The sequence below is a fragment of the Argentina silus genome, assembly GCF_951799395.1.
Source record: "Argentina silus genome assembly, chromosome: 12".
NCBI lineage: Eukaryota > Metazoa > Chordata > Actinopteri > Argentiniformes > Argentinidae > Argentina > Argentina silus.
Window position 1 is genome coordinate 22,468,099 of NC_139666.1, and position 9,598 is coordinate 22,477,696.

The window sequence follows — 9,598 nt, forward strand, 5'->3', positions numbered from 1 at the left end:
AGTTCGAAATCTCGTTACATTTGCATCGTCATGAACATGACTTATATCAGGCTAGCTCATTTTTTCTTTGTTCATTTTAAGTGTAGAAACAATATTTCGTTTGTGACCATTTTTTTCTGCCATTTTGACAACAGGCTCATGACTAAAGAACACACGGCTGTCTGCTGATTGACGCTTGACTGTAGATTTTCGCTTTGTGTCAAAAGAACTCCCTAACGCACACTTTTTCAAAGTAGGTGAATTCATCAGATCTGTTTGAAACATTGCATTTTATCCATGCACGACGACTACTTAGATACTCGCAGCACAGTTGCCCCATATAAATTGCCCATGAGCGCGGAGCTTGTCTTTGTCACTGTAGCATCTTTGCTCCATCAGCGGGAGAAGGCGCTTCGACGCCCCTGTAAGCACATGTTTCTCTGATTCCTTTGTTTCAGGCAAGCCACTGTGACGTCAGACGCCTTTACGCATACAGCTTTGCGATGCTTAGACAGTAATAACATAATTCATGTTTACATTTCTTTAATTTTCGACGCATTGTCGTTATTCGTGACGCATCAATGACCAATTGATTATATGGCAATGCAATGAAAAAAGCGTGTCGAAAACAGTGTTAATGACAGATTTGAGAAGCACATTTCTTCAATGTTGGCCGCATGGCATTCCTGTGCAGGTGACAATGGTAATTTTTCAAAACGACAAGGATATTTCAACACATGATTATTTGTTTGCTGTGCTCTATGGCCTCTGCTACAGACCTCATCGAAATGACACTTAGATATCTTAGGGTGTACCTATCAAGTCTTCCCAAATGGTCTAGCGGATAGGCATCTACCTTGTAATGCAGGGCGGCCCGGGTTCGATTCCCGTCATGGCAAATGTTTTTTGTAGAAAAATAAAATGAGTCCCAACGTGTGCAACAGAACAGTTCGAAATCTCGTTACATTTGCATCGTCATGAACATGACTTATATCAGGCTAGCTCATTTTTTCTTTGTTCATTTTAAGTGTAGAAACAATATTTCGTTTGTGACCATTTTTTTCTGCCGTTTTGACAACAGGCTCATTACTAAAGAACACACGGCTGTCTGCTGATTGACGCTTGACTGTAGATTTTCGCTTTGTGTCAAAAGAACTTCCTAACGCACACTTTTTCAAAGTAGGTGAATTCATCAGATCTGTTTGAAACATTGAATTTTATCCATGCACGACGACTGCTTAGATACTCGCAGCACAGTTGCCCCATATAAATTGCCCATGAGCGCGGAGCTTGTCTTTGTCACTGTAGCATCTTTGCTCCATCAGCGGGAGAAGGCGCTTCGACGCCCCTGTAAGCACATGTTTCTCTGATTCCTTTGTTTCAGGCAAGCCACTGTGACGTCAGACGCCTTTACGCATACAGCTTTGCGATGCTTAGACAGTAATAACATAATTCATGTTTACATTTCTTTAATTTTCGACGCATTGTCGTTATTCGTGACGCATCAATGACCAATTGATTATATGGCAATGCAATGAAAAAAGCGTGTGGAAAACAGTGTTAATGACAGATTTGAGAAGCACATTTCTTCAATGTTGGCCGCATGGCATTCCTGTTCAGGTGACAATGGTAATTTTTCAAAACGACAAGGATATTTCAACACATGATTATTTGTTTGCTGTGCTCTATGGCCTCTGCTACAGACCTCATCGAAATGACACTTAGATATCTTAGGGTATACATATAAAGATTTCCCAAATGGTCTAGCGGATAGGCATCTACCTTGTAACCCATGGCGGCCCGGGTTCGATTCCCGTCATGGCAAATGTTTTTTGTAGAAAAATAAAATGAGTCCCAACGTGTGCAACAGAACAGTTCGAAATCTCGTTACATTTGCATCGTCATGAACATGACTTATATCAGGCTAGCTCATTTTTTCTTTGTTCATTTTAAGTGTAGAAACAATATTTCGTTTGTGAACATTTTTTTCTGTCGTTTTGACAACTGGCTCATTACTAAAGAACACACGGCTGTCTGCTGATTGACGCTTGACTGTAGATTTTCGCTTTGTGTCAAAAGAACTCCCTAACGCACACTTTTTCAAAGTAGGTGAATTCATCAGATCTGTTTGAAACATTGCATTTTATCCATGCACGACGACTACTTAGATACTCGCAGCACAGTTGCCTCATATAAATTGCCCATGAGCGCGGAGCTTGTCTTTGTCACTGCAGCAACTTTGCTCCATCAGCGGGAGAAGGCGGTTCGACGCCCCTGTAAGCACATGTTTCTCTAATTCCTTTGTTTCAGGCAAGCCACTGTGACGTCAGACGCCTTTACGCATACAGCTTTGCGATGCTTAGACAGTAATAACATAATTCATGTTTACATTTCTTTAATTTTCGACGCATTGTCGTTATTCGTGACGCATCAATGACCAATTGATTATATGGCAATGCAATGAAAAAAGCGTGTGGAAAACAGTGTTAATGACAGATTTGAGAAGCACATTTCTTCAATGTTGGCCGCATGGCATTCCTGTGCAGGTGACAATGGTAATTTTTCAAAACGACAAGGATATTTAAACACATGATTATTTGTTTGCTGTGCTCTATGGCCTCTGCTACAGACCTCATCGAAATGACACTTAGATATCTTAGGGTGTACATATCAAGTCTTCCCAAATGGTCTAGTGGATAGGAATCTGCCTTGTCACGCAGGGCGGCCTGGGTTCGATTCCCGTCATGGCAAATGATTTTTGTAGAAAAATAAAATGAGTCCCAACGTGTGCAACAGACCAGTTCGAAATCTCGTTACATTTGCATCGTCATGAACATGACTTATATCAGGCTAGCTCATTTTTTCTTTGTTCATTTTAAGTGTAAAAACAATATTTCGTTTGTGAACATTTTTTTCTGCCGTTTTGACAACAGGCTCATTACTAAAGAACACACGGCTGTCTGCTGATTGACGCTTGACTGTAGATTTTCGCTTTGTGTCAAAAGAACTCCCGAACGCACACTTTTTCAAAGTAGGTGAATTCATCAGATCTGTTTGAAACATTGCATTTTATCCATGCACGACGACTACTGAGATACTCGCAGCACAGTTGCCTCATATAAATTGCCCATGAGCGCGGAGCTTGTCTTTGTCACTGTAGCAACTTTGCTCCATCAGCGGGAGAAGGCGGTTCGACGCCCCTGTAAGCACATGTTTCTCTAATTCCTTTGTTTCAGGCAAGCCACTGTGACGTCAGACGCCTTTACGCATTCAGCTTTGCGATGCTTAGACAGTAATAACATAATTCATGTTTACATTTCTTTAATTTTCGACGCATTGTCGTTATTCGTGACGCATCAATGACCAATTGATTATATGGCAATGCAATGAAAAAAGCGTGTGGAAAACAGTGTTAATGACAGATTTGAGAAGCACATTTCTTCAATGTTGGCCGCATGGCATTCCTGTGCAGGTGACAATGGTAATTTTTCAAAACGACAAGGATATTTAAACACATGATTATGTGTTTGCTGTGCTCTATGGCCTCTGCTACAGACCTCATCGAAATGACACTTAGATATCTTAGGGTGTACATGTCAAGTTTTCCCAAATGGTCTAGCGGATAGGCATCTACCTTGTAACGCAGGGCGGCCCGGGTTTGATTCCCGTCATGGCAAATGTTTTTTGTAGAAAAATAAAATGAGTCCCAACGTGTGCAACAGAACAGTTCGAAATCTCGTTACATTTGCATCGTCATGAACATGACTTATATCAGGCTAGCTAATTTTTTCTTTGTTCATTTTAAGTGTAGAAACAATATTTCGTTTGTGAACATTTTTTTCTGCCGTTTTGACAACAGGCTCATTACTAAAGAACACACGGCTGTCTGCTGATTGACGCTTGACTGTAGATTTTCGCTTTGTGTCAAAAGAACTCCCTAACGCACACTTTTTCAAAGTAGGTGAATTCATCAGATCTGTTTGAAACATTGCATTTTATCCATGCACGACGACTACTTAGATACTCGCAGCACAGTTGCCTCATATAAATTGCCCATGAGCGCGGAGCTTGTCTTTGTCACTGTAGCAACTTTGCTCCATCAGCGGGAGAAGGCGCTTCGACGCCCCTGTAAGCACATGTTTCTCTAATTCCTTTGTTTCAGGCAAGCCACTGTGACGTCAGACGCCTTTACGCATACAGCTTTGCGATGCTTAGACAGTAATAACATAATTCATGTTTACATTTCTTTAATTTTCGACGCATTGTCGTTATTCGTGACGCATCAATGACCAATTGATTATATGGCAATGCAATGAAAAAAGCGTGTGGAAAACAGTGTTAATGACAGATTTGAGAAGCACATTTCTTCAATGTTGGCCGCATGGCATTCCTGTGCAGGTGACAATGGTAATTTTTCAAAACGACAAGGATATTTAAACACATGATTATTTGTTTGCTGTGCTCTATGGCCTCTGCTACAGACCTCATCGAAATGACACTTAGATATCTTAGGGTGTACATATCAAGTCTTCCCAAATGGTCTAGCGGATAGAAATCTGCCTTGTCACGCAGGGCGGCCCGGGTTCGATTCCCGTCATGGCAAATGTTTTTTGTAGAAAAATAAAATGAGTCCCAACGTGTGCAACAGAACAGTTCGAAATCTCGTTACATTTGCATCGTCATGAACATGACTTATATCAGGCTAGCTCATTTTTTCTTTGTTCATTTTAAGTGTAGAAACAATATTTCGTTTGTGACCATTTTTTTCTGCCGTTTTGACAACAGGCTCATGACTAAAGAACACACGGCTGTCTGCTGATTGACGCTTGACTGTAGATTTTCGCTTTGTGTCAAAAGAACTTCCTAACGCACACTTTTTCAAAGTAGGTGAATTCATCAGATCTGTTTGAAACATTGCATTTTATCTATGCAGACGACTGCTTAGATACTCGCAGCACAGTTGCCCCATATACATTGCCCATGAGCGCGGAGCTTGTCTTTGTCACTGTAGCAACTTTGCTCCATCAGCGTGAGAAGGCGGTTCGACGCCCCTGTAAGCACATGTTTCTCTGATTCCTTTGTTTCAGGCAAGCCACTGTGACGTCAGACGCCTTTACGCATACAGCTTTGCGATGCTTAGACAGTAATAACATAATTCATGTTTACATTTCTTTAATTTTCGACGCATTGTCGTTATTCGTGACGCATCAATGACCAATTGATTATATGGCAATGCAATGAAAAAAGCGTGTGGAAAACAGTGTTAATGACAGATTTGAGAAGCACATTTCTTCAATGTTGGCCGCATGGCATTCCTGTGCAGGTGACAATGGTAATTTTTCAAAACGACAAGGATATTTAAACACATGATTATTTGTTTGCTGTGCTCTATGGCCTCTGCTACAGACCTCATCGAAATGACACTTAGATATCTTAGGGTGTACATATCAAGTCTTCCCAAATGGTCTAGCGGATAGGCATCTACCTTGTAACGCAGGGCGGCCCGGGTTCGATTCCCGTCATGGCAAATTTTTTTGTAGAAAAATAAAATGAGTCCCAACGTGTGCAACAGAACAGTTCGAAATCTCGTTACATTTGCATCGTCATGAACATGACATATCAGGCTAGCTCATTTTTTCTTTGTTCATTTTAAGTGTAGAAACAATATTTCGTTTGTGACCATTTTTTTCTGCCGTTTTGACAACAGGCTCATGACTAAAGAACACACGGCTGTCTGCTGATTGACGCTTGACTGTAGATTTTCGCTTTGTGTCAAAAGAACTTCCTAACGCACACTTTTTCAAAGTCGGTGAATTCATCAGATCTGTTTGAAACATTGCATTTTATCCATGCACGACGACTGCTTAGATACTCGCAGCACAGTTGCCCCATATAAATTGCCCATGAGCGCGGAGCTTGTCTTTGTCACTGTAGCAACTTTGCTCCATCAGCGGGAGAAGGCGGTTCGACGCCCCTGTAAGCACATGATTCTCTAATTCCTTTGTTTCAGGCAAGCCACTGTGACGTCAGACGCCTTTACGCATACAGCTTTGCGATGCTTAGACAGTAATAACATAATTCATGTTTACATTTCTTTAATTTTCGACGCATTGTCGTTATTCGTGACGCATCAATGACCAATTGATTATATGGCAATGCAATGAAAAAAGCGTGTGGAAAACAGTGTTAATGACAGATTTGAGAAGCACATTTCTTCAATGTTGGCCGCATGGCATTCCAGTGCAGGTGACAATGGTAATTTTTCAAAACGACAAGGATATTTAAACACATGATTATTTGTTTGCTGTGCTCTATGGCCTCTGCTACAGACCTCATCGAAATGACACTTAGATATCTTAGGGTGTACATATCAAGTCTTCCCAAATGGTCTAGCGGATAGGAATCTGCCTTGTCACGCAGGGCGGCCCGGGTTCGATTCCCGTCATGGCAAATGATTTTTGTAGAAAAATAAAATGAGTCCCAACGTGTGCAACAGAACAGTTCGAAATCTCGTTACATTTGCATCGTCATGAACATGACTTATATCAGGCTAGCTAATTTTTTCTTTGTTCATTTTAAGTGTAGAAACAATATTTCGTTTGTGAACATTTTTTTCTGCCGTTTTGACAACAGGCTCATTACTAAAGAACACACGGCTGTCTGCTGATTGACGCTTGACTGTAGATTTTCGCTTTTGTCAAAAGAACTCCCTAACGCACACTTTTTCAAAGTAGGTGAATTCATCAGATCTGTTTGAAACATTGCATTTTATCCATGCACGACGACTACTTAGATACTCGCAGCACAGTTGCCTCATATAAATTGCCCATGAGCGCGGAGCTTGTCTTTGTCACTGTAGCAACTTTGCTCCATCAGCGGGAGAAGGCGGTTCGACGCCCCTGTAAGCACATGTTTCTCTAATTCCTTTGTTTCAGGCAAGCCACTGTGACGTCAGACGCCTTTACGCATACAGCTTTGCGATGCTTAGACAGTAATAACATAATTCATGTTTACATTTCTTTAATTTTCGACGCATTGTCGTTATTCGTGACGCATCAATGACCAATTGATTATATGGCAATGCAATGAAAAAAGCGTGTGGAAAACAGTGTTAATGACAGATTTGAGAAGCACATTTCTTCAATGTTGGCCGCATGGCATTCCTGTGCAGGTGACAATGGTAATTTTTCAAAACGACAAGGATATTTCAACACATGATTATTTGTTTGCTGTGCTCTATGGCCTCTGCTACAGACCTCATTGAAATGACACTTAGATATCTTAGGTTGTACATATCAAGTCTTCCCAAATGGTCTAGCGGATAGGCATCTACCTTGTAACGCAGGGTGGCCCGGGTTCGATTCCCGTCATGGCAAATGTTTTTTGTAGAAAAATAAAATGAGTCCCAACGTGTGCAACAGAACAGTTCGAAATCTCGTTACATTTGCATCGTCATGAACATGACTTATATCAGGCTAGCTCATTTTTTCTTTGTTCATTTTAAGTGTAGAAACAATATTTCGTTTGTGAACATTTTTTTCTGCCGTTTTGACAACAGGCTCATTACTAAAGAACACACGGCTGTCTGCTGATTGACGCTTGACTGTAGATTTTCGCTTTGTGTCAAAAGAACTCCCTAACGCACACTTTTTCAAAGTAGGTGAATTCATCAGATCTGTTTGAAACATTGCATTTTATCCATGTACGACGACTACTTAGATACTCGCAGCACAGTTGCCTCATATAAATTGCCCATGAGCGCGGAGCTTGTCTTTGTCACTGTAGCAACTTTGCTCCATCAGCGGGAGAAGGCGGTTCGACGCCCCTGTAAGCACATGATTCTCTAATTCCTTTGTTTCAGGCAAGCCACTGTGACGTCAGACGCCTTTACGCATACAGCTTTGCGATGCTTAGACAGTAATAACATAATTCATGTTTACATTTCTTTAATTTTCGACGCATTGTCGTTATTCGTGACGCATCAATGACCAATTGATTATATGGCAATGCAATGAAAAAAGCGTGTGGAAAACAGTGTTAATGACAGATTTGAGAAGCACATTTCTTCAATGTTGGCCGCATGGCATTCCTGTGCAGGTGACAATGGTAATTTTTCAAAACGACAAGGATATTTAAACACATGATTATTTGTTTGCTGTGCTCTATGGCCTCTGCTACAGACCTCATCGAAATGACACTTAGATATCTTAGGGTGTACATATCAAGTTTTCCCAAATGGTCTAGCGGATAGGCATCTACCTTGTAACGCAGGGCGGCCCGGGTTCGATTCCCGTCATGGCAAATGTTTTTTGTAGAAAAATAAAATGAGTCCCAACGTGTGCAACAGAACAGTTCGAAATCTCGTTACATTTGCATCGTCATGAACATGACTTATATCAGGCCAGCTAATTTTTTCTTTGTTCATTTTAAGTGTAGAAACAATATTTCGTTTGTGACCATTTTTTTCTGCCGTTTTGACAACAGGCTCATTACTAAAGAACAGACGGCTGTCTGCTGATTGACGCTTGACTGTAGATTTTCGCTTTGTGTCAAAAGAACTCCCTAACGCACACTTTTTCAAAGTAGGTGAATTCATCAGATCTGTTTGAAACATTGCATTTTATCCATGCACGATGACTACTTAGATACTCGCAGCACAGTTGCCTCATATAAATTGCCCATGAGCGCGGAGCTTGTCTTTGTCACTGTAGCAACTTTGCTCCATCAGTGGGAGAAGGCGGTTCGACGCCCCTGTAAGCACATGTTTCTCTAATTCCTTTGTTTCAGGCAAGCCACTGTGACGTCAGACGCCTTTACGCATACTGCTTTGCGATGCTTAGACAGTAATAACATAATTCATGTTTACATTTCTTTAATTTTCGACGCGTTGTCGTTATTCGTGACGCATCAATGACCAATTGATTATATGGCAATGCAATGAAAAAAGCGTGTGGAAAACAGTGTTAATGACAGATTTGAGAAGCACATTTCTTCAATGTTGGCCGCATGGCATTCCTGTGCAGGTGACAATGGTAATTTTTCAAAACGACAAGGATATTTAAACACATGATTATTTGTTTGCTGTGCTCTATGGCCTCTGCTACAGACCTCATCGAAATGACACTTAGATATCTTAGGGTGTACATATCAAGTCTTCCCAAATGGTCTAGCGGATAGGCATCTACCTTGTAACGCAGGGCGCCCTGGGTTTGATTCCCGTCATGGCAAATGTTTTTTGTAGAAAAATAAAATGAGTCCCAACGTGTGCAACAGAACAGTTCGAAATCTCGTTACATTTGCATCGTCATGAACATGACTTATATCAGGCTAGCTATTTTTTTCTTTGTTCATTTTAAGTGTAGAAACAATATTTCGTTTGTGAACATTTTTTTCTGCCGTTTTGACAACAGGCTCATTACTAAAGAACACACGGCTGTCTGCTGATTGACGCTTGACTGTAGATTTTCGCTTTGTGTCAAAAGAACTCCCTAACGCACACTTTTTCAAAGGAGGTGAATTCATCAGATCTGTTTGAAACATTGCATTTTATCCATGCACGACGACTACTTAGATACTCGCAGCACAGTTGCCTCATATAAATTGCCCATGAGCGCGGAGC